General features: G+C 34.3%; 1 protein-coding gene across 2 annotated transcripts in view; it reads left to right on the plus strand.

Annotated features, from left to right (window-relative positions):
* Positions 1-21,685, plus strand: part of Apoltp (Apolipoprotein lipid transfer particle) — a 6,186,292-nt gene that overhangs the window by 1,174,423 nt on the left and 4,990,184 nt on the right. The gene's annotated exons all lie outside the window — the stretch shown is intronic.

Below are 21,685 nucleotides of genomic sequence, written 5' to 3' on the forward strand. Positions count from 1 at the left end.
CTACACGATCGAAAACATTTAATTGAAAAAATGTATATAAAAGTAAGGACAGAACAGAAGATACGATAGGCTCTGGAATATTTCATTTTTTAAATATTTATCTTCTTTCAATTAGCAGCACTAAAAGAAGAAAACAAGATAACGAAATAAACTCATCTAAATTAATTAACTCAATTAGCAAGTACATTGAATAGCATAAAAAATTAAATCATTCTCAGTTCTTACTTTGAAACAAAATTAATATACTCACCACTAGGAAGAAGGAAACACGAAGATAAGCATTCAGACGGATAAAAATACTTTTCTTTGCAATACAAACGGTTTCTCCTTGCTTTTGCAAAAAAGGGATTCATTTATTCTGCAATCGAATGAAAGAATGCTGAATTTGCATTACCACCTTTAAAAGGGAACTGATCTTTACAACGACAACTAACCTGTGATTCTACGATTCCTTGATATTCTTTGCTTTTTCCATTGTGGATTACATATTCTGACCGAGATTATGCAACATAAATATTATACAATATGTTCCAAAATCAGGACCATCATTATAATCATCATCGGCACTAAAAATTGGATTATTTTATTGAAATACACATCTTTGGTGCAAATATTTAGAAATTTTACACCTTATACAGGGTAACCAAGAAATCACGCCGTTTCTATCACGAACTTTCCAATATAAATTATCTTTATATCCCTGTGATAATAGCAACCTTTTTAGTATTCGTAACTCTAATTATTTTATATAAGCTATGTCTCCGTCTTCGCTCGGTACACTCCGCATAAAAATTGCGAGAGTTAACTCTCTCCAGTTAGGCCACCCAATATGCATCTTCTTATCCCATAACTGTGTCAGATAAAGAGAACCTCTCTCTCTCCTCCTTTCTTCTCTCCCATACTTCAATTAGCTAAAAACATGAGCGCAATCCTAATTTCAAACTACACATGTATTAGTTTCGATAAAATGAAATAACAAGACAAAGACGAAACAAGATTCTTAAGTTGATGTAGGGAGAAACTGAAACACACACAATGAAAAATTAAAACCAATGGATTCCTATTACACAAAGATCCAGAAATGAGGCAGAGAAAGAGATTGAGAAAAGAGGAGAGAAGAAGCAAACGAAAAGGGAGTACAGATAAAAATGTGGAGTTCAAACGTAATAAGGAAAGCATCCAACATTATAAACTTCCGTTTCCAGAAATCCAACAGTAATATAGAAATAACGTTTGTCTTTACATATTTTTTTCAGAACTATTCGAATATATAGAGGATACTTTAAACATGCATTAAGTCACTTTCATGGAGGATGGGAGACTCAATTTCCAGTAGAATTGTAGATCTCCGAGACACATCTAAGATAATGTCAAAAGTTTAACACATATGCTTTGCTTCCGAGTGGTTCGATTGCAAATTCGGTAGTGTTTGTTGGACGAACTGATCCAAAATACATTCTAATAAACCCAGTAGGTAGTGTTGGTCATATCCTCCATTTCAGACTACTAATGCAAATTGAACAAGAAACAAAAAGAAAGACAGAAGGAAAGAAAGAGAAAATTGAATGAGTGCTATTTTATTGCTAAATTTCTATCAGGAATACCATATTAAAAGTCCATACTGTATCATAATGAAAAGATACAATTGTTCGAAAGGAAAGTTTATATTCCTCACAGATGTAGCATGCTTCAAATTTAAACGTAAATAAAACACATTGAATTACAGGATGAAAAGAAAATTTGTGTCGAATTAATATAAATAAAATTTTATTTTCAAATAACCAAAGAGGTTACCATTTTCTAGTCATTTCCTAAGATTTATCTGTTCCGAACATCGAGCATTAATTTCCTCTCTTGCTGATATGACGTAATTTGCACAGACAGAATCAAGTAGTTAGAACTCGAACGGATCATCGTGTCAATCGGATGATGTTGGTTTGGTTATAGACCACCACTGGGTCGAGGATTCAAACCCCTACTGTCACGGAAATTCGACTGAGACTCGGTAGCCCAGAGTATAAGAAAGATATTTTACTTATTCACTTGCGTTTAAACAGTATTTCTGTGATAGATGACCAGGACTGGAGATATTATTCCCAGAGCACAGAAAAAACTAGACACTGAAGTTCAGAGTTAATTAGATTTCCTTGCTCCGTTTTAACTGTGGAACACGCACAGGCACATGAAGTTCGTGTGTGTGTGTGTGTGTGTGTCTGAGAGAGAGAGAGAGAGAGAGAATGGGAAGAAGTGAAAGATACAAAGACAGTATAAGGAAACGTCAAGAAAGAGAGAAAGTGGGGATGAATATAAATGTGAAACATACTTCTCATTACGGTGTGTGATATAGAAGGCACACAATCTTTATTCGAATTATGGCTAGTGATGGTTTCTAGCTTGTCCAACAGAAGATGAATCTCTGTTTGCAGCCATTACTTTAAGCGATAAAATCATACTACCTGGTGGGTAATCGAACCAAGGTTTTCCAGTTGCAAATGTAGCACTTTGCCACTACACCACCGATTGCTTTACGCAAACCTTATTTAACAAATGGTGTAGTGTTTCTTTCTGAGAACGATAACACGTACAGTGTATACTGCAGATCAATGACGTGTTTCGAATGTCCTGGTATTTCCCTTGCCCTTTCCCAACCAACATTCTTAAATCGTCTCCCTCATGATACAGGTGTTTGCTTCCACATTCTTTAGTATTGCTCGTTTAGTATGAGAAGTCGATTCTTCACCATTACTTTGTAAAAAATCAACTTTTTCGTGAACAGGATTTGAACTTATGATAGAGTGTTGTATTATTCATAAATCCAATGCGTTACCGCTACACTACCACACTACCTCTAAATTCCAGGGAATACTTACCCTACTTACAAGCCAGCCCTGATCTTTGAAACGAATTAACTTCTTTTTGAAAGATTATTTACGCCAAAGTGTATAACGAAATTCATTTATTCGAGGACCTGGATAGAAATTAGTGCCTACTTATAAAGGATATAACATACAATCCAGGATAAATTGCAGAAGGAAAAACATATGCAGTAATTTCAGCATGCAAGTCCAATGTACACAAATAATAATAATAATAATAATAATAATAATAATAATAATAATAATAATAATAATAATAATAATAATAATAATAATAATAATAATAATAAAGTTTCTTATTATGGACTCCATATAGCAACTGAGAGGAAGAATAAATCTCTCACAATCCTCGTGAAAGAATATCTAAATTTGTCTTCTCCGCCAACAAATCGCGTCAAAAAGAAGAAAAAAAATCAGATATTTCCAAAAGAGTGGCAACAAAAATTTCGGATTAGGTCACAAAAGGTGGAATTCGATTGCTAAGCTCAGATGACACATTGGCCCCAGTAAACGAGGAGACCTATAAGCTTCTCACCAACAAGCATCCCATGCCATCTATGAAACTCTCGTTTCCAGATCCTCCTTTAGAAAGTGACCCTGTTTTAACGGTGGATGCTGAGATGGTTTCGAGAGGTATCTACAGTTTTCCTAGTGGTTCAGCTCCAGGCATTGATTGCTTATCTCCACAACATCTAAACTATCTGTTATCCAAAGGTTAAGCAGCAGCAGGTTAAGCAGCTGAAATATTACTGGATAACCTAACGAGGTTAATTAATCGTATATTGTGTGGAAGAGTTCCTATTTCTAGCCCAACCAATTAGGTTTCGCAACGAAAATAGGGTGTGAAGCATTTATCCGTTTAACTCGAACTTTTATCAAGAACCATGAAAATTCACATCATGTCATTCTCAAAATAGACTATAAAAATGTCTTTAATACGATGGAACGTGATACCATGTTAAGTGAAATAAAGCAACAGCTCTCTGCCGCCTACCCCTTTTTCTGGCAAAGTTATGCTTGTCCATCAATGCTGTTTTTTTTTTTTTTTTTTTTTTTTGAGAGAGAAAAGAATGCTGTCCCAGGTCGGTTGTCAACAAGGGGATCCCGCTGGCCCAATACTTTTCAGCTTATCAATCCATCCTATAGTTCGCAAATTATCATCTGAACTAAACTTATTTTATCTGGATGATGGTACTTTGGATCGGTCCCTACAATCCTTTTTTCAGGATGTGAATATTTTATTTGCGGAGTGTGAACGCATTGGTTTAGGAGTCAACCCTTCTAAATGTGAACTGTTTTTTACATCTGGACAAGTGGATCCCACTATTTTATCACAATTTTAACAGCTTCTCCTTGGTACTCGAACAGTTAAGGCGAACCAGTTATTTCTTCTAGGTGCTCCACTGCATGAAACAGGATACGAAATAGCTTTTAATGAGCACTTAATCAGTTTAAAAAATGTTATTGAGCGTTTAAAAACTTTACCATCTCACTTGGCATATTTCCTTCTAAGAAAGTACATGGGTATACCAAAGTTGCAATATTTTCTTCGAACTACGCCAATATGCTATATGCCATCTCTACTTCTCCAAATGGATGCCTGCCTGAAAGAAGCATTAGAGTATATTGTAAATATATCCATGAATCTAATACAATTGACAAAAGTTAGTCTTCCAATTCAAGTCGGAGGTTTTGAACATCCGCAGAGTCTCAGACTTCAGTCTTCCAGCATTTGTTTCCTCTTGTTATGGGGTGAGACCACTCATCTCCTACATTCTTAGAATTCCTGTTGGTGATGTGGTCATTCATCACTTGACAGAGGCAATTGACGTATGGAAGTTCTTATTGGAAATGACATACCATCCACATTGGTAATACAGAAATGCTTGGACAAAATAATCCTAAAATCAATTATTGAACAAGAGTTAGTCTTGGAAAATGTATTTGATATAACTCGCAGTAAGGCATTACAAGAAAAAGAATCTGGTGCATGGTTGCAATCAATTCCATCGAAGAATATTGGAACGCTCATGGATAAGAATTCTTTTCGTCTTTGTATTGCTCTACGCCTTCGCATGAATATATATAAAAAATTTACATGCATTTGTCGACAGTAGGTCAATGAAAAGTGTTTGCATACATTGAGCTATTCCAAAAGCGCAGCCAGAGTGTCCCGACACATTGAATTAAATGATATCCTAAAGCGTGCATCGGCCAGTATAGAAGTGCCCTCAATTTTAGAACCATCTGGTTTATCAAGGGATGATGGGAAAAGAACAGATGGCACCACGTTTATCCCCTGGGAAAATGGACAATATCTAATATGGGATGTCATTTGTGTTGACACTTTTGCAGCTTCTATATATCGTATCAACATCTAAGAAAGCTGGAAGTGCAGCAGAGATAGCGTGCAAACGAAACCATTTAAAATATACATACTGAAAAGAGGAATATATTTTCATTGCCTTTGCTGTAGAAACAATGGGTGTTTTCAGCAAAGAGGCAAATAATCTAGTGAAACAAATTGATTCACAGCTGGTTGCGAAAACAGATCCGCGGAGCAAACAATTTTTAATACAGAGACTTAGTTTAGCAATTCAGCGGGAAAACGCAACTTATGTTTTTAAATCATTCCCCTCTGATTCTATTATGGAAGAACTTTTTTATATTAAATAGTTGTAGGGGTCAATCGAGGATGAAGATCGCCCTAAGTACCAAGAACATTAATTCTTTTAAACACAAAATGTTTTCACTAGAAAGGAGAGTAAGATGTCAGAAGATGGTGAGAGGTGAATTCAAAAGCCATAGAGATCTTTATTTTAAAGGAAAGTACAGCCAGAAATTCAGGCTTTTGATAAAATGTCACCGAAGCAGCTTCTGTAAAAATCGCTGGAATAAGCAACAGTATTTCTCTATTTATTTTATTATCTCGTTTCACTGCAATTCAAAATAAAATATCATCCCCTGTAATATTTTCAATGTTCTTCATTTATTTCATCCAAATACATCAGTCATAATAATAATAATAATTATTATTATTATTATTATAATAATAATAACCTATATTGTTAATTTCAAAGTAACCATGTTTGTGGCTCCTAATCTCTTGAACCAACCAACCGATCTCAATCAAATTTTCAACATTGATATGATTCGGGCGTGGGAAACTTTTTTATCATTTCATTTTAACGGTAGAGCTTAGGGAAAGGAAGAAGGGAAATATATGAAAATGAATAAAACGTAATAATAACTCTTCAACCACGAGACCGATATCGATAAAATTTCAACATAGATTAGGTTCGGATCTGGGTCGACTTTTATCATTTCAGTTTGGCTTTCTAACGTAGGGGCCGGGGAGAGGAAGATATATACGTAAAAAATGAAAATGAAAGTGACTGTCTTTGTGACCATCACTCTTGAACCGCCCTACCGATCTCGATCAAATTTTCAATATAGACGAAGTTCGGGCCCAAGATGGTATTTTACTTTGACGATATAACTTAGTTCTGAGGGTAGGGAGGAGTTAAAAATAATAAATAAAACTTCATAACTCTTGAACCGAACGGTCAATCTCGATCAAATTTTTAACATATATGATGTTCGCGCCTGAGATGATTTTTATAATTTCACTCTCACGGAAGAAATTGGGGAGGAGAATGGGAGAGGGAGATATATAGAAATTAATAAAACTTTTTGACTCTTCAACCACCAAACCAACCTCGATCAAATTTTCAATCTAGATTAAGTTCGAACTTGAGATGGTTTGTGTCATATCGATTTGAGGCTGTAACTTGCGGAAGGGAAAGGGGAGAAACATTTAAAAAAAGATCGAAAAACGAACGATATTAGTGGCGAATCTATAATTTTTTGGAGTTGCTGAGGTTAACAGTGACACATCTGGTGCTGTTTAAATCCGAATACTGTTAAGCAACGTCGAGGAGGGGAGAGATATAAAAATGATCGTAATAGCCAATATCAGTGTGGAATTCATATTTTTCTGGCTCCCTGAACAATGGCACTGCAGAATATGAATTTCGTTGTGCACTTTGGTGCAAATAACCTTAGAGGAAGAAGCCGGTTCGTTCCAAAGATCAGGGATAAACTAAGTAATATTTCGCTTGAACTTAAGGTGTCCTGAAAGTGTAGAGGTAACATGTCGGCATTATGTATAATACAGCTATCTAACATAGGTACAAATCATGTTCACGCCACAGATCATTTTTTACAAAGTGATTGTGAAGAATCGACTTCTTATACTGCACAAGCAATACGTAAGAATGTGGAAGGAAGCACCTGTATCATGATAGAGACGATTTACGAATGTTGGTTGGGAAAGGGCAAGGGAAGTACTAGGACATTAAAAACACATCATTGATTTGCAGCATAAACTTTTCGTGTTATCGTTCTTAAAAAAAAAACACACTACACCATTTGTTAAACGAAGTTTGGGTAAAGGAATCGGTGGCGTAGTGTTAAAGTTCTAGACTTCCAAATGGAAAACCTTAGTTTGGTTTCCCATCACGTAGTCTGATTTTTTCCCATAAAATAATGGCTACAAACAGAGAATCATCTTCTGTTGGATAACCTAAAAAGCATCACTAGCCATAATTCGAGTAAACAATGTGTGCGTTCTATATCATACACAGCAATGATAAGTATGTTTCATATTTATATTCTCTCTGTCTTTCTTGACTTTTCCCTATCCTGTCTTTGCATCTTTCACTTCTCCCCTCCTCTCTCTCTCACACACGCACTTCATGTGCGTGTGCGTCTGGGGATTACCTAACAAACATCATCCGACTGAGACAATGATGTGTTCGAGCTCTAGCCTGTTCATAAAATTTTATTTATATTAATTCGACACAAATTTTCTTTTCATCCTGTAATTCAATGTGTTTTATTTACGTTTAAATTTGAAGCATGCTACATATGTGAGGAATATAAACTTTCCTTTCGAACAATTGTATCTTTTCATTATGATACAGTATGGACTTTTAATATGGTATTCCTGATAGAAATTTAGCAATAAAATAGCACTCATTCAATTTTCTCTTTCTTTCTTTCTGTCTTTCTTTTTGTTTCTTGTTCAATTTGCATTAGTAGTCTGAAATGGAGGATATGACCAACACTACCTACTGGGTTTATTAGAATGTATTTTGGATCAGTTCGTCCAACAAACACTACCGAATTTGGAATCGAACCACTCGGAAGCAAAGCATATGTGTTAAACTTTTGACATTATCTTAGATGTGTCTCGGAGATCTACAATTCTACTGGAAATTGAGTCTCCCATCCTCCATGAAAGTGACTTAATGCATGTTTAAAGTATCCTCTATATATTCGAATAGTTCTGAAAAAAATATGTAAAGACAAACGTTATTTCTATATTACTGTTGGATTTCTGGAAACGGAAGTTTATAATGTTGGATGCTTTCCTTATTACGTTTGAATTCCACATTTTTATCTGTACTCCCTTTTCGTTTGCTTCTTCTCTCCTCTTTTCTCAATCTCTTTCTCTGCCTCATTTCTGGATCTTTGTGTAATAGGAATCCATTGGTTTTAATTTTTCATTGTGTGTGTTTCAGTTTCTCCCTACATCAACTTAAGAATCTTGTTTCGTCTTTGTCTTGTTATTTCATTTTATAGAAACTAATACATGTGTAGTTTGAAATTAGGATTGCGCTCATGTTGTTAGCTATTGAAGTATGAGAGAGAAGAAAGGACGAGAGAGAGAGGTTCTCTTTACCTGGCACTGTTATGGGATAATAAGATGAATATTGAGTCTCCTATCTGCAGGGCGTTAGCTGTCGCAATTTTTTTGATGGTGTAACAAGAATAACCGAAAGACCTGGTTTGGATATATCTCCTCCAATTCCGATAGGTACATTTTATTCCATTCATACAACTAAAGAGCTACCATTTCCACAGACTCCAAAATCTCTCAACATAAATGAGCTAATATATGTATATTAATGCCAAAGCTAAAAACAGCCCTACCTCGAGGAAAATGAAGTGACATATAAAATGCACCGATCCTGAATGAGATTAGGAAATAACTCTTAGTGCTTCCTTAAACTACCTTAATAGTGCTCCGAAAAGTGAAACTTTTCAGTGTTGTCAGTGTTATAAATGTTTTAGTGATATTTTGTGTGTTATACCTGAGTGTTGCCAACTCCTACATGAAGAAAAAAATAACACACGGCTTGTTTTTAAACAAGATAGGGGGTATAATATCACACGTGGTGTAGTGAATAAAAAATTCTACACGCCAGTGTTTACAAACACCACCACGTGGTTTGGCAACAGGATTTCACACCAGATGGATCTACAATTACCTGCAGACGACGGACATCTGGCCCTTAACACGAAGCAGAAGATGAGCACGGAGCAGCAGCGCCACCGCCACCCTATAAATTAGCTGGACAACGGCAATTCTGTAGCAGTTTTTTGGTGACCCTCCTACTGTTTGCCATGGGACATTAGGTGTAACCTAACCCCAGGCTTCTAATCTGCTACGGGAGTACGCCTATCATATCTCCTGGCTTAGCCTGCTATGGGACTCTGTCTGGGAATCCTAAGTACAGCCGCTTAGACTTCTACGGGGCTCTGTTGACAAGTTAATCCTACTCTGCTTGCTAAGGAGCATTGGATCTCTATCTCACCTCTGCTTAGTCTGCTACGAGGCTCTATAGAGATGCTGTCTGCGACCTTACGGTCAAGGACTACCTATAACTTACCTTGCATACTAGAGAAACTATTTGTACAGTATTTTGTAAAAATAATTTTATAGTCAAAAGTTTTATAATAAAAACCGGTAGTGCGAGACGATTCCGGACACTATTTTCATTCACGCACTACCTATACCTATATGGGACAAAGTTTTACAATGTTGATATCACGAGTTATATTGTGGTTAGCACAGTCGTTGCGTAAGAAAAGGTTCTTGACGCTTCGAGTCTATATCTATGGACAGTGTGCGAATTACAAGGGAGATGAGGGGAAATCTTTTTCTGATAATGCTGGATGTATGTTATAACCAGGGGCGTCATTTCAGACGACAATATCAGGGGAAACTATGACAACTGTACCCAGGGTCATCATTTAGGGGCGCAAGAAGGAACAATTACTCCCGAAGAGTTTGAGAAATACATATACTTTAATGGATTGTCTACTAACGTACTTGCACAAAACGTAAATATATTATGTCAGTATTTCTCTTGCATCCCTTAAGCGAAGTATGAAATGATGATCCTAGTTGTAGAATACTTCCAGTATTACCAAAGAGGATTCCCCCGTCATATCCCTTGTAATTTGCACTTTGCACAGATATGGACACGGAGCGACAAGAATTTTTTTTTGCACAATGACTGTGATAACCGTAATATATCTACTGATAGCAATATATTTACGGATAGAAGTGATTTGAACATTTCCATTGCCGTATGCATTGTAAACATATGGTGAATTAATATTTTACGTATAGTTACAAATGGCTATGCATTAGTTAAAACAAAAATGACTAGAGCGGAAATCGAACGCGGGATCTTCTGCATATAATATTAACACTTTACATGTGTTCTTTACTCTGCCAAATTTAGTCCCAGAGTTCTCTTACCAAAGTCTGCTCTCCCCTTATCAGTAACTTGTTTATATTTCCTGCTTGGTTATACACGTTTTACAGTTATTCCCAGTAACTTTGAACGAGAAATGGACATGAATGCAGACACACTGAGAAAATTAAATTCATAAGGTTCTCACACCGGGAATCGAACCCGGGATCCCATCCACCACAGACGCACGTGCTACCTACTAGACCACATACGCAAGTAAAAAGCCAGGCGCGTTTTAATAATTCTAGTAGAAATGCTAGAGATGTGAACTTGTAATATATTGAGTGATTTATTGGAGTGAGTCAAAGCACTTTACATTTAATCCTTTTCCTTGTTTCGTTTTTATTGTGTTTATTCTTTGTATTTTTCCTACAGTGCATGAAATGGTAATTACGTTTTTCGCTGCAGTGTCCAGAATTACTATTTTAACTGATCATAAGACAGAAATCAATCGGTGAAGTAATATGGGATAATGTGTGGTATTCTATCTGCATACCGAGTTCCTTTGTGGCTAAGCGGTTAGCGTACACACCTTTGAAGTAAGAGACCCGGTTCGATTCCCGACGTGAGCTCATGTCATTCGGAATCAGTAGGTAAACGTCTGATATAGACTCGCTGTCACAAGGACGTTAAACTGAAAATCAACTCAACATTGTTTTTATACAATCAATAGAATCAAGGGGTATACCACACTATCCTGCTAAAAACATATTTATTTCTCTGACACATATTACAAAGCATCGAACTATTTGCGCCATTATTTACAAAAGTTTTAAGAAAAGAAGATTTATGATCACAAAGTCGCATCAAGATTTCAATCTCTTTATTACGATACAGATTATGAATTACAATAACTTTTTACGTTGTAATTAAAAACACAAGCAGATGTCGTTTTTAGTCTCTCTCACATACTCTCTCTCTCTCTCTCTCTCTCTCTCTCTCTCTCTATATATATATATATATATATATATATATATATATATATATATATATATATATATACCTGCATATTGCAATAGGTATCATGATCATGAATAATTTTCATTTTGGACTTGTGGTTTACGGTTGGTATTGAAATCAGAAATATGTTTCCATTATAACAATTAATCTTCCTCAAATTAGCGTCTTCGTATATAAAAAATGAAAGGGTAAATAAATGTGACTGAGCCTTGAAACGTGATAGTTCATCTGATTTTGTTTTTTCAAGCACTTCAAAACAACTTTATATTTAAAGAAATGTTTACGTATATTGAAAAAAAGTAAAACAACCTTCCTAGATTCAGATTCCAAGTGCCGCCCTTCGATGCCAGAATTTCAAGAGCACTACTAAACACCCTTGACCACCGAGATAACTTATGAAAAAATACGCTGTAATATTCCTAGTATGTAGCTCCAAGCGGAGGTTCACACTTGAAGGTTTAAATAGTCATTTTCTCCCTATTTCAGTTATTTCAACTGGAGATATTGATTCATTTTACATATTGAAACTGTGCATGAAGTGTGAATTGCAGAATTCAATACAAAAATACGTAGTGACTGTTCAGTTCCTGTTTATGTTCAATAACTTGACATGTTAGTGAGAGTTCTTAATATCTGTGCACTATGTCGACCCATTTTCCCTGTAATTTCCCCCGGGATATTCTTCGTGTAATTATTTGACAGACTAAGGTTGCATAAGAATAAAGCTTATAATTTTTTGCTTATATTTTTTTATTTTGCTTTATTTTTATCCAAAATCATGAATAATTATTCATTACTGCAGGGTTGTGTTAACGAAAGCACAAAGAATGGATAATATATTAAGAATACTGAGTTATTAATGAAAATGTGCAAGTTGCAGTATATGCAAACTTTTTATTGCGGAGCACAGTACCTGAGGCGTTTAGGTGGAATGAAACGTAAGCCAGTGAGACATGTATGTTTCTTATCTCTGTGACTGGAAACAAACAATGAATCAGACGTTAAGTTAAAAAAGGTCAGCCAAATTTGATTTTGCTAAGATATCAAATATTTTATCTAGTGATGAAGATAAACTGTAACATGCAATGCATACGCGATAAAGACAACAAAATAAAATGTATTTATTTCGTGCTATTTATTATTTATTTACTTATTTCTTTCGTATAATAAAACATATAGGCCTTTGCGAACAGTCCCCCCGTCAGGATCATTGTGCATAAATGTTGCGTGACATACTCATGGCAAGGCATTCAGGAACATACCATGAAATCGGGGTTTGTTGAATTGGACGCAGCTCAGGGGAGTGAAATTACCTATCGTGCAGCAAATTGTTATATATTGTCTCAAGTTGTTCAAGATCTTAGCTGCGATCCTTTAAAAAAATCGTAATTACTGAATCGTTCTGGACGGCAAAAAGATTGTATAAAGTGAAGACGTCGAAGTGACTGGCCGCGAGCAACGTCTGTGCAAGACGATGTACATTTTATTATCGAGGTGGGAAGTCAGCTCTTGCGTCATTGACCCATTTTGAAGGATAAAGTAGTAGACTATGGATATTCACACTAAATAATTAGATAACGTATCAAGTATGCTGGAATCAACCATACACATCCCGCAAAGGAAACTATTTTCACAGAATAGCGCAAGACAAGATGTCTTGAATGGGCTGATTTGTATGTGAGAACTTCCCAAGCATATTAGACCTCGTCGTCTGGTCCGAAGAGAAGATTTCTGCTCCGATCAACACAGAACAGTAATATTATACGGACCAAGTGAAACGCGACATAAGCTGGAGCACATATTTCGAACTTAGTACTCTGACCGCGTCTCAGATCAATTTTCGTGTTACATGACAGCTGCTGGTCCGGGCGAGCTAGTTGTGGTTCCCGGAAGGATAACCAGTTCAACCTGTGTTCAATTACTAGAGAAAACTGTACTGAAATCTCTTCAAAGACATTTTTTTGGAAGAAGATGAATTCGTTTTTAAGCACATCAATAACACAGACGACGGAATGGTTCGACGATCACCGTGAATTGATCTGCCAGGATTGGCATACTAATTATCCTATTCTTAACCCCATAGAACATCTTTGAATTTTTGTGGTTCAAGAGTGAGAAATACATCAACAGGACCGGGACTTGAAACTTTTTAGGCTCATGTCATGGAGCTCTGAGATCATTTGTGAGTGCATTTGGCTGTGTGTTCCGAATGCTGCATTTGGCTGGCAGCTAATAAGTGGAAATATGTCTGGTGTTTTTGCCGAAAATGGTGATTACAGTAGATTTAATGTCTCCATACCTAATATTATATGTCTTATTTATTTATTTATTTATACAAGTAACAATACAGACATAGTGGACACACACACTGCACACACAAATAATATATCTATTTTTAGGCCGGAAATTCTCCGGTACTCCATAGACTTATTATCAGGCCTATACAAAAAACTTAGTTTACATACCAGCCTATATGGCCGGATGGCCTCCGGTATTCCACGAGGTAAAAAAAAGACATTAAAACACATACTATGAAATACATAAAGACAGACAGACACATACATATATATATATATATATATATTGGTGACACCACTTCTAATACACACACCACAACTATAAAATTATTTTATTTTTTTCTTTTACATTTATTAGCACTACGACTGGTAACCTCCGGACCTCCGTGAGGTTCCAGTCCTTGGCAGGGTTTCTTTAATATTAATCACTATTATATTATAAATCATTTTTATACCTGTTACTTTTTTTAATACAATTTTAATTAACTATCATTTAATTTATTATTAATTTTACATTATCTTTCAACAAGAAGACACATACATAATACAACCTAATGACATAATATGATTATGATAGATGGCTCTTCACAGAAGCTTTCGCTTGTGAGTGAGAAACCATCTTCATAAAGTATATATAAGTGAAATTTAATCATTTTTTCCTCTTTTTTCTCTTTTTCTTCCATCTCTCCTCCATTTTTTCTTTTCCCTTCCCCTTCTCTATTTTTCGTTTTAAAAAATAAATAAAAAAATAAAAAATAAACCCCCCAGTAGTTGTAGATAAGCATATTTCAAGTGACTTTAGTCGATTATTTACTAATTTAATGCATTAATTTAATACGTTAACGCTCATAAGTCATCATTCTTTATTTCCTTTAACCAATTAGTTATTAGTATTTTTAATCTATGCATTTTTCCTTCTTCCCTAATTTCTTTTGGTGTATTATTATAAAGTTTCGGAGCCAAATAATATGTTTGATTTTGTGATATACCCTTATTTACTTTTATTGTTTCAAGATCTTTTTGAGTTACTATTCTTGTTCCATACCCATGAGAAATTTTATTCCATTCATTTTCATGTTTTTTTTACATAGAGTAGGACTGCTTTTATATATAATTTTTCAACAGTTAAGACTGAAAATTCTCTATACAGGTTTTCTAGACTGTCTTCTTTGTTTTTATTTAAACATATTTTTATAATATTATTTTGTTAAACTTTTAAAGGTCTTATATGCGTCTCATAGGCAGATCCCCAACTTAAGATACCATACTGTAATATATTTTGTGTCAGTGCATAATATACCATACGTGGAACTTTTAATTCTAAACACCCTCTTAATTGTACAAATTTATACAGCAATTTTCTTAATGTCTTGGCTACATGTTGAATATGCGATGTCCACTTTAAATGTTTATCAATTTTCACTCCTAAATAATTTTGTTCAGTTACTTTATTTATTGTATTACAGTTACAGTCTAAAGTATTAATACAGTTATGATATTTTAAGACAAAATTTTGTGGCTGTCCGGTTATTGTTGGTGAGAAAGCAATATAATTGGCTTTCGTTAAGTTTAATACCAAGGAATTTTGTTCAAGCCATTGTTTTACTTTCTTTACTGTTATTTCCGTTTTTTTATAAGTTTCTTCCCACTTTTTCCCTGTTATTGTTATAGTGGTGTCGTCTGCAAAAGATTGAATATAGCCATCAATGCCTATATTGTAGAAATCATTTATATAAATTATAAATAAAATTGGACCTAATATTGATCCTTGTGGCACTCCATAGCTAACCTGTGTTAATTCACTCATAATATTTCCAATTTTACCAGCTTGCAATCTATTACTTAAATAACTAGTAAACCACGAGAGTACTACACCTCTTACTCCATAATGTTATAGCTTAGTTAACAATATATTATGAGATATTGTATCGAATGCTTTGGTTAAATCCAAAAATATTGTTATTACTTTTTCATTATGATCCATGTAATTTGTTATTATTTCCGTTAGTTTATAAATTGCATCAGATGTACTTCTCTCTTTTCTGAAACCAAACTGATTTAATGCAAGTATGTTATTAGTTTCAAGAAAGGAAACTAATCTCTTTTTAATACATTTTCTAATATTTTAGCACAATTACTAAGTAGCGATATTGGTCTATAGTTATTGAGATCCTTTCTTGACCCTTTTTTATATACTGGTTTCACGAGTGATAGTTTAAATTGATTAGGGAAAATACCTGTTTATAAACTCATATTACATATATGCAACAGTGGTTTAGTTATTTCTTCTTTCACATTTTTCAATATTTTAGCAGTTATCTAGTCCTGGAGCCGATTTTGCTTTTAGTTGGTTTATATAAAATGAGATTTCTTGTTCAGTAATAGGTGTAAAAAACATACTGTTTTTAGCTTTGTTTCCTAGATTTTCATTTATTTTGGTTAAATTTACCTTTTTTACTAACCTTTCACCTATATTGCAGAAATATTTGTTGAATGTGTCAACTACTAGTTTAGGATATTGCTGAAAGTTAATGTTCCCCGTAGCCGTTTGTATTACCTTAATGTCCATGCTTTTGTTTTCTTTTTAGTCAATAATGTTTGATATTACATTCCATAATTTACCTGTATTGTTTTCACAATTAACAATGTGCTTTTTATAGTACTCATTTTTTACCATTTTTATCAGTTGAGTTACCTTATTTCTATATTTTTTATAGTGTTCTTTTATTTCTAGATTATCTTTATTTTTTATTACAAGTTTGCTTAATTTGTCTCTTTCTCGCATATGTAATATCAATTCATCAGTTATCCATGGCATTAACTTACGATATTTTGGGATAGTTTTTTCAATTACTATTTGTTAAGTTTTAAAAATTTTTGTAATGTCGAAATGAAAGCTGAAGTAGCTAAATTTACATCCAAACTTTGATACACATTCAACCAGCTACACTTCTGTATTTCATTTTTTAGTCTTTGGTAATCTATAATAGTTCTAGGTTTGTTTGTTATTGATTTATCGGCAATTTCCATATTTAAGTGAACACTAGTAATATAATGATCTGTAATTGCCGTATGCAATATTGCTGCAGTGACATTTTGAATATATTTTTGCCTTAAAAAGATATGATCTATACATGTTTTAGTTGTTTCTGTTACTCTTGTATAATTATTTATACATGAAATATTCCCGTTTTTATAAAGTATGTTTAAGTAGTTGTCTACATTTTCTTCGTACCTATTACTTAATATGTCAAAATTTATGTCTCCAATAACCAACCCATTTGTTTTGACATTTTTAAGTTGATTTTCGAAGGAGCGTAAGAATTCTCCTTCATTACCACTTGGCGTTCTATAAATACACACTAAATTATAGTTTTCTTTGCCATATGAAATATTTAAACTTAGACCAGAAGCATAATTTAATTCTATTTCTGTAATATTCTCAATACTAATATTATTTTTTTATGAATACCATTACACCATCTGCTTTATTTAGAGATCGTTTTGTGAAGAAACAATGATAATTTTTAAAATTTATTTCATATTGATTATGCCATGTTTCGGAGAGAACTAATACATGTAAATTAAATTCTAAATTTTGTAATAAAATTAAAAGCTCATCCCAATTTTTACGAACACTTCTAATATTAAGATTCAAGATGTTGATACCAATTTTATCTTTAAACACATTATTAAATAAAGTAACAGTTTCGCATACATTAGTTTCGATATTTTGTTGAGTATTTATATCTTCAATTATAGAACTTGTTTCAAGCATTTATTTAACCCTTTCTACAATTCTTACTACCTGTTTTTGCTTAAAATTACGTCAATTTATCAACATCTTCTATGCTACGTAATATAAAAAACATCTTTATCTCCCTCTCTTTTACGCAACTTTATGCTACCTGTACTATCTACCCACAGGGAGGCATAATTCTTTTCGCTTTTAATTTTCCTGGCTTTTCCAAATACCTTTCTGTGGTTTAGAGTTAGACTTTGATTGACATAGTTGGGTTCATTATGGTTATATCCTAAGTGGGTACAATTGAGATTCCTCTTTACGTTACGTTTCTGGAGGAAATTTTCTTTAACCTCTCTCCGAACAAACTTAACCATTATTGTTCCTGATGTTTGATGAGGAGCTTTCTTTACTCTATGACATACATCTATCATGTCTCTTTCAATGTTTATGTCTAAAGCACGGCCCAACTGTTGTACAACTTCATATGTATCTTCGTTCGTTTTTTCTGGTACACCCTGTATTTCTAACGTGTTTCGTCTTCCATACTGGTCGAGTTCATCTAGTCTCATCTCAGTGTCTAGTAGCTGCTTTTTGAGAGCGATGTTTTCTTCCTTCAGCCGTTCAATAGTAGCAAGGCACGCAGAAATGCTTTCTGATTGTTTTTTGATGATGTCTGCATTTTCATCCAGTTTCTGATGCGCCAGGTCAAGAGACTTTCCAAGTTCACGCTCAAGGTCGGTGTTTTTTTTTTAATCACGGAGATATCATCCTTTAGTTCTTTTAATAGTTTATAAATGTTTTCGATAGATGGAAGCACTTCATTCTGTTCTGAATTGGTATTACGCCTAGCTTTTATGCAACCTTTACACTTCCACGGCAAATTTGATTGTTTCATATATTCCACGTCACTTTCTTTTAACTGCGAACATTTTAGGTGGGTCCAGTTTAGACACTCAATGCACTGAATTTTGGAGGTAATGTCTTGTCTCAGAACAGGTTTGGAACACTCAATGCAGGAGCTCATGATGTTTGTTTATATCTTATGATCGTACTCCTATTCAGGTATTTGATGTTTACGTGTCAGTCAATTTATGATTTTTGCAACAAATAGTAAAGTCAGCGATATTACTTAACAAAATGTATCTAGTTAAATAAATGTAAGAGTACTTACCGAATTCGTCATTCTTGTATCACTTCACTCACGTAAACAGTATCACTTAAATTTAAACTAAATATTAGGAGCACGTTATAATGTGTCTTTGCACATCCATACCAGTGTTGCCATCTTCTTCTATCAAGCGTTTCCTTTTTGGGATAATCGTAGGGGCCACGGTGACTAAGTCACCTCTGGCTGCATGGGTCCCATCATGTGAGTTTCTGGTGGACAACATAGTGCTCGTGGGTTTTCTTGGGGTTCTCCTGTTTCATCCTATATTGTATATTCCACGAATTCTTTCATAACTTACTTTAATAATCCTTCATCATCTCTATCACCCTAGCACCCTAGAACTTAAAATAAAGTGACATTTCATTTCTTTGATATTGTAGTCGTAAGTGAAAATTTTATTTCGTTAAATTTTCTTTCTTTATTCAAAAGTCTTATTTCCTTCCAAGCTGTAAGGCAAATGCAGTTACTTGTTATACTTATTACTATAAATACCTTAGAGTTAAGCTAAGAGTTAGATTATATATATTTCGTTTTCTCTCTCTCTCCCCTCTCTCTCTCTCTCTCTCTCTCTCTCTCTCTCTCTCTCTCTATATATATATATATATATATATATATATATATATATATATATATATATATATATATATATATATATCGAAAAAAATACGTATTCCTAATTCATTTGTTTTTATGATATTTTGATGTCGATGTTTCAGAGAGAAAAGTTTTACTCTGATCTTGAAGATTTGCTGGCGTCTACTATTAACCCAAGTTCTCGGATTGCTGCCAGAGTGAATGTTGTTGTTCTGAGCTTTCTTTACCATAAGTCTGAAAATGTTACCGCTGTATGGTAACGGAAGCTCAGCAGAGCAAAATTCACTCTGGCAGCAACCGCGAGAACATTGGATTAATAAGAAATGTTTTAATTATTCTGTTATTTATTTATTTATTGAACAAATTCCCAGATACAACATAAATTTGCCGTTTTACACAGGTAATTGCTAACTAATGAAAGAGAAAACAAGACAACGATAACAACCATAACATAGAACAGTATCAGAAAAGAGTTAAAATAATATTATTCCTCCAAAAGTCGTTTAATTACTCTATCAAACACCGGGTATTTCGAAAATATGTCCACATCAGTTGTTACTTGATTATAACAGTTTGATTTTCTGTAAAAAAGAAACCTCTCTATATTTGCCAACCTAGGGCGGGCAAGATGGAACAGGTGGATATTTCGGGTGATACGGGAAGGGACACGTAAGGATAGTTCCTGAAGTAATATTTCCGATCTTAAGTCTCCATTCATTATTTTATGAAGATATTTCAGGTCAGAGATAATTCTATGTACTTCTGGACTCTGGATATTCAGATGTCGCAAGAGTTCTTTCTTAGATAATATTCGAAGTGCAGGAACACGGAAACGGACTATAGCGATAAATAAATTAAGAATAGAACCAAGTCTCGAAAGATGTGTAGGTGCTGTCATGGCCCATATGGGAGAGCAAAATTTGATCTTGGGCGCTATGAAAGTTTTATAAAAAGTTGGAAATGGCAAAACAGTGCGTCATTAGTTTGTGTGATGTTTCTAAACGCAAGAGAAGAATCATCTCTCATGTTCATACAAATTCAAAGAGATTGCTCTTCTTTCTTTAACATATTCTCGTTATGTTTTGTTCATCTCTTTATTTAGAGTAAGCGCAATCCTCTTGTTTCCCAACAGAACACGACTATTCTGGTTTATTCTTCAGTTGATACTCACATTTCTAAACAGAGGTAACACATCCTTCCACTGGTTTGTTGTTTCTTTAAACAGGTCTCATAATGAGCCTTAACTTTGGTTCAGGCACAGCTCCAAATTTCATGTCAGTCCATACGTTGACTACTTGTTATTAAGAGATAAAAATGATATGGCATCAGTAGAGATTGATGAAAGGACCGCAAGGTTTTCAGACTACCTTGCTGTCCAATCTCCACCAGAGACAGTAGTTAGAAGAGGAAAACTGATGGATTTGCTACGAGAGACACCCGATACGACTGCCCTCGTTATGTTGGTTTGATCCTTCTCAATGCTATATGAGAATTTGTACGACTGACTTGGTCTTAGAATTTTACTCGTCGTTTCGTCAACAAATTATTATTAACTTTACGCTTCAGACACAATTCATAAGGTATTCAAGAAACAACATAATGAGAAATAATGATTGAACTTTTAACCCTTATCACGTAGTCGCAAGAACTATTTTATTCAAAACTCACCTAGTCTACCTGCCTAGCAGACGGGCGAAACAAAATACATTGCTGCTACCAGCTATGAGTTGATAATCCATTTCTTGTTCTCATAAAAAAGATTATCGTTATGTATTTGTAAACCCACAAACGTTACAATGTTATTCCGTTTATGCGGACATATATGACTGACATATATATATATGTCTTTGGCTATGTGACATTTTCTTTCCTCCTTTTGTCGTTCTGAGAACAAAAAGACAGTTTTAGTCGCAAACTGAACTTGTGGCTAAGATCAGTTGTATAGGACGTTGCCAAAGACAACACAGTGGACATTGGCCACAAAAAGACAAATATGTGTTATTCACTAGCTCATTGTACACAGTATCTACTGAAAAAAATTTAAAATATTTCTTCTCGTTAATGAACCTGCCAAAGTGAAATGTTGTGTTTCTACTCAATTTGCTTTTCTCATCTGACTGGAGATTTAAAAAAGTACGTATATTTTAAGAAAAAATAAAATGGCCTCAACGTGAATAGATGTAAGGACCCCACGATCTTCAGTCCACGTTGTTATCTAATACAACACGAGACAGTGTTCACAGTGGGAACGATACATTGAATGTTGGAGAGAGTCAAAGCACTTTACATCGACTCGTTTTCCTTGTTTCGTTTTTGCTGTGTTCAATATTTGTTTTCCGTACAATGCATAAAAATAAAAGTACATTATTTGCTTTAGTGTCCAGAAATACTGTTTTAACTGATCAGGAAACATAAATATACAGGCAAAGCGATAT

Source organism: Thermobia domestica, chromosome 6, assembly GCF_964235325.1.
Source record: "Thermobia domestica chromosome 6, izTheDome1.hap1.1, whole genome shotgun sequence".
NCBI classification, from domain to species: Eukaryota; Metazoa; Arthropoda; class Insecta; order Zygentoma; family Lepismatidae; genus Thermobia; species Thermobia domestica.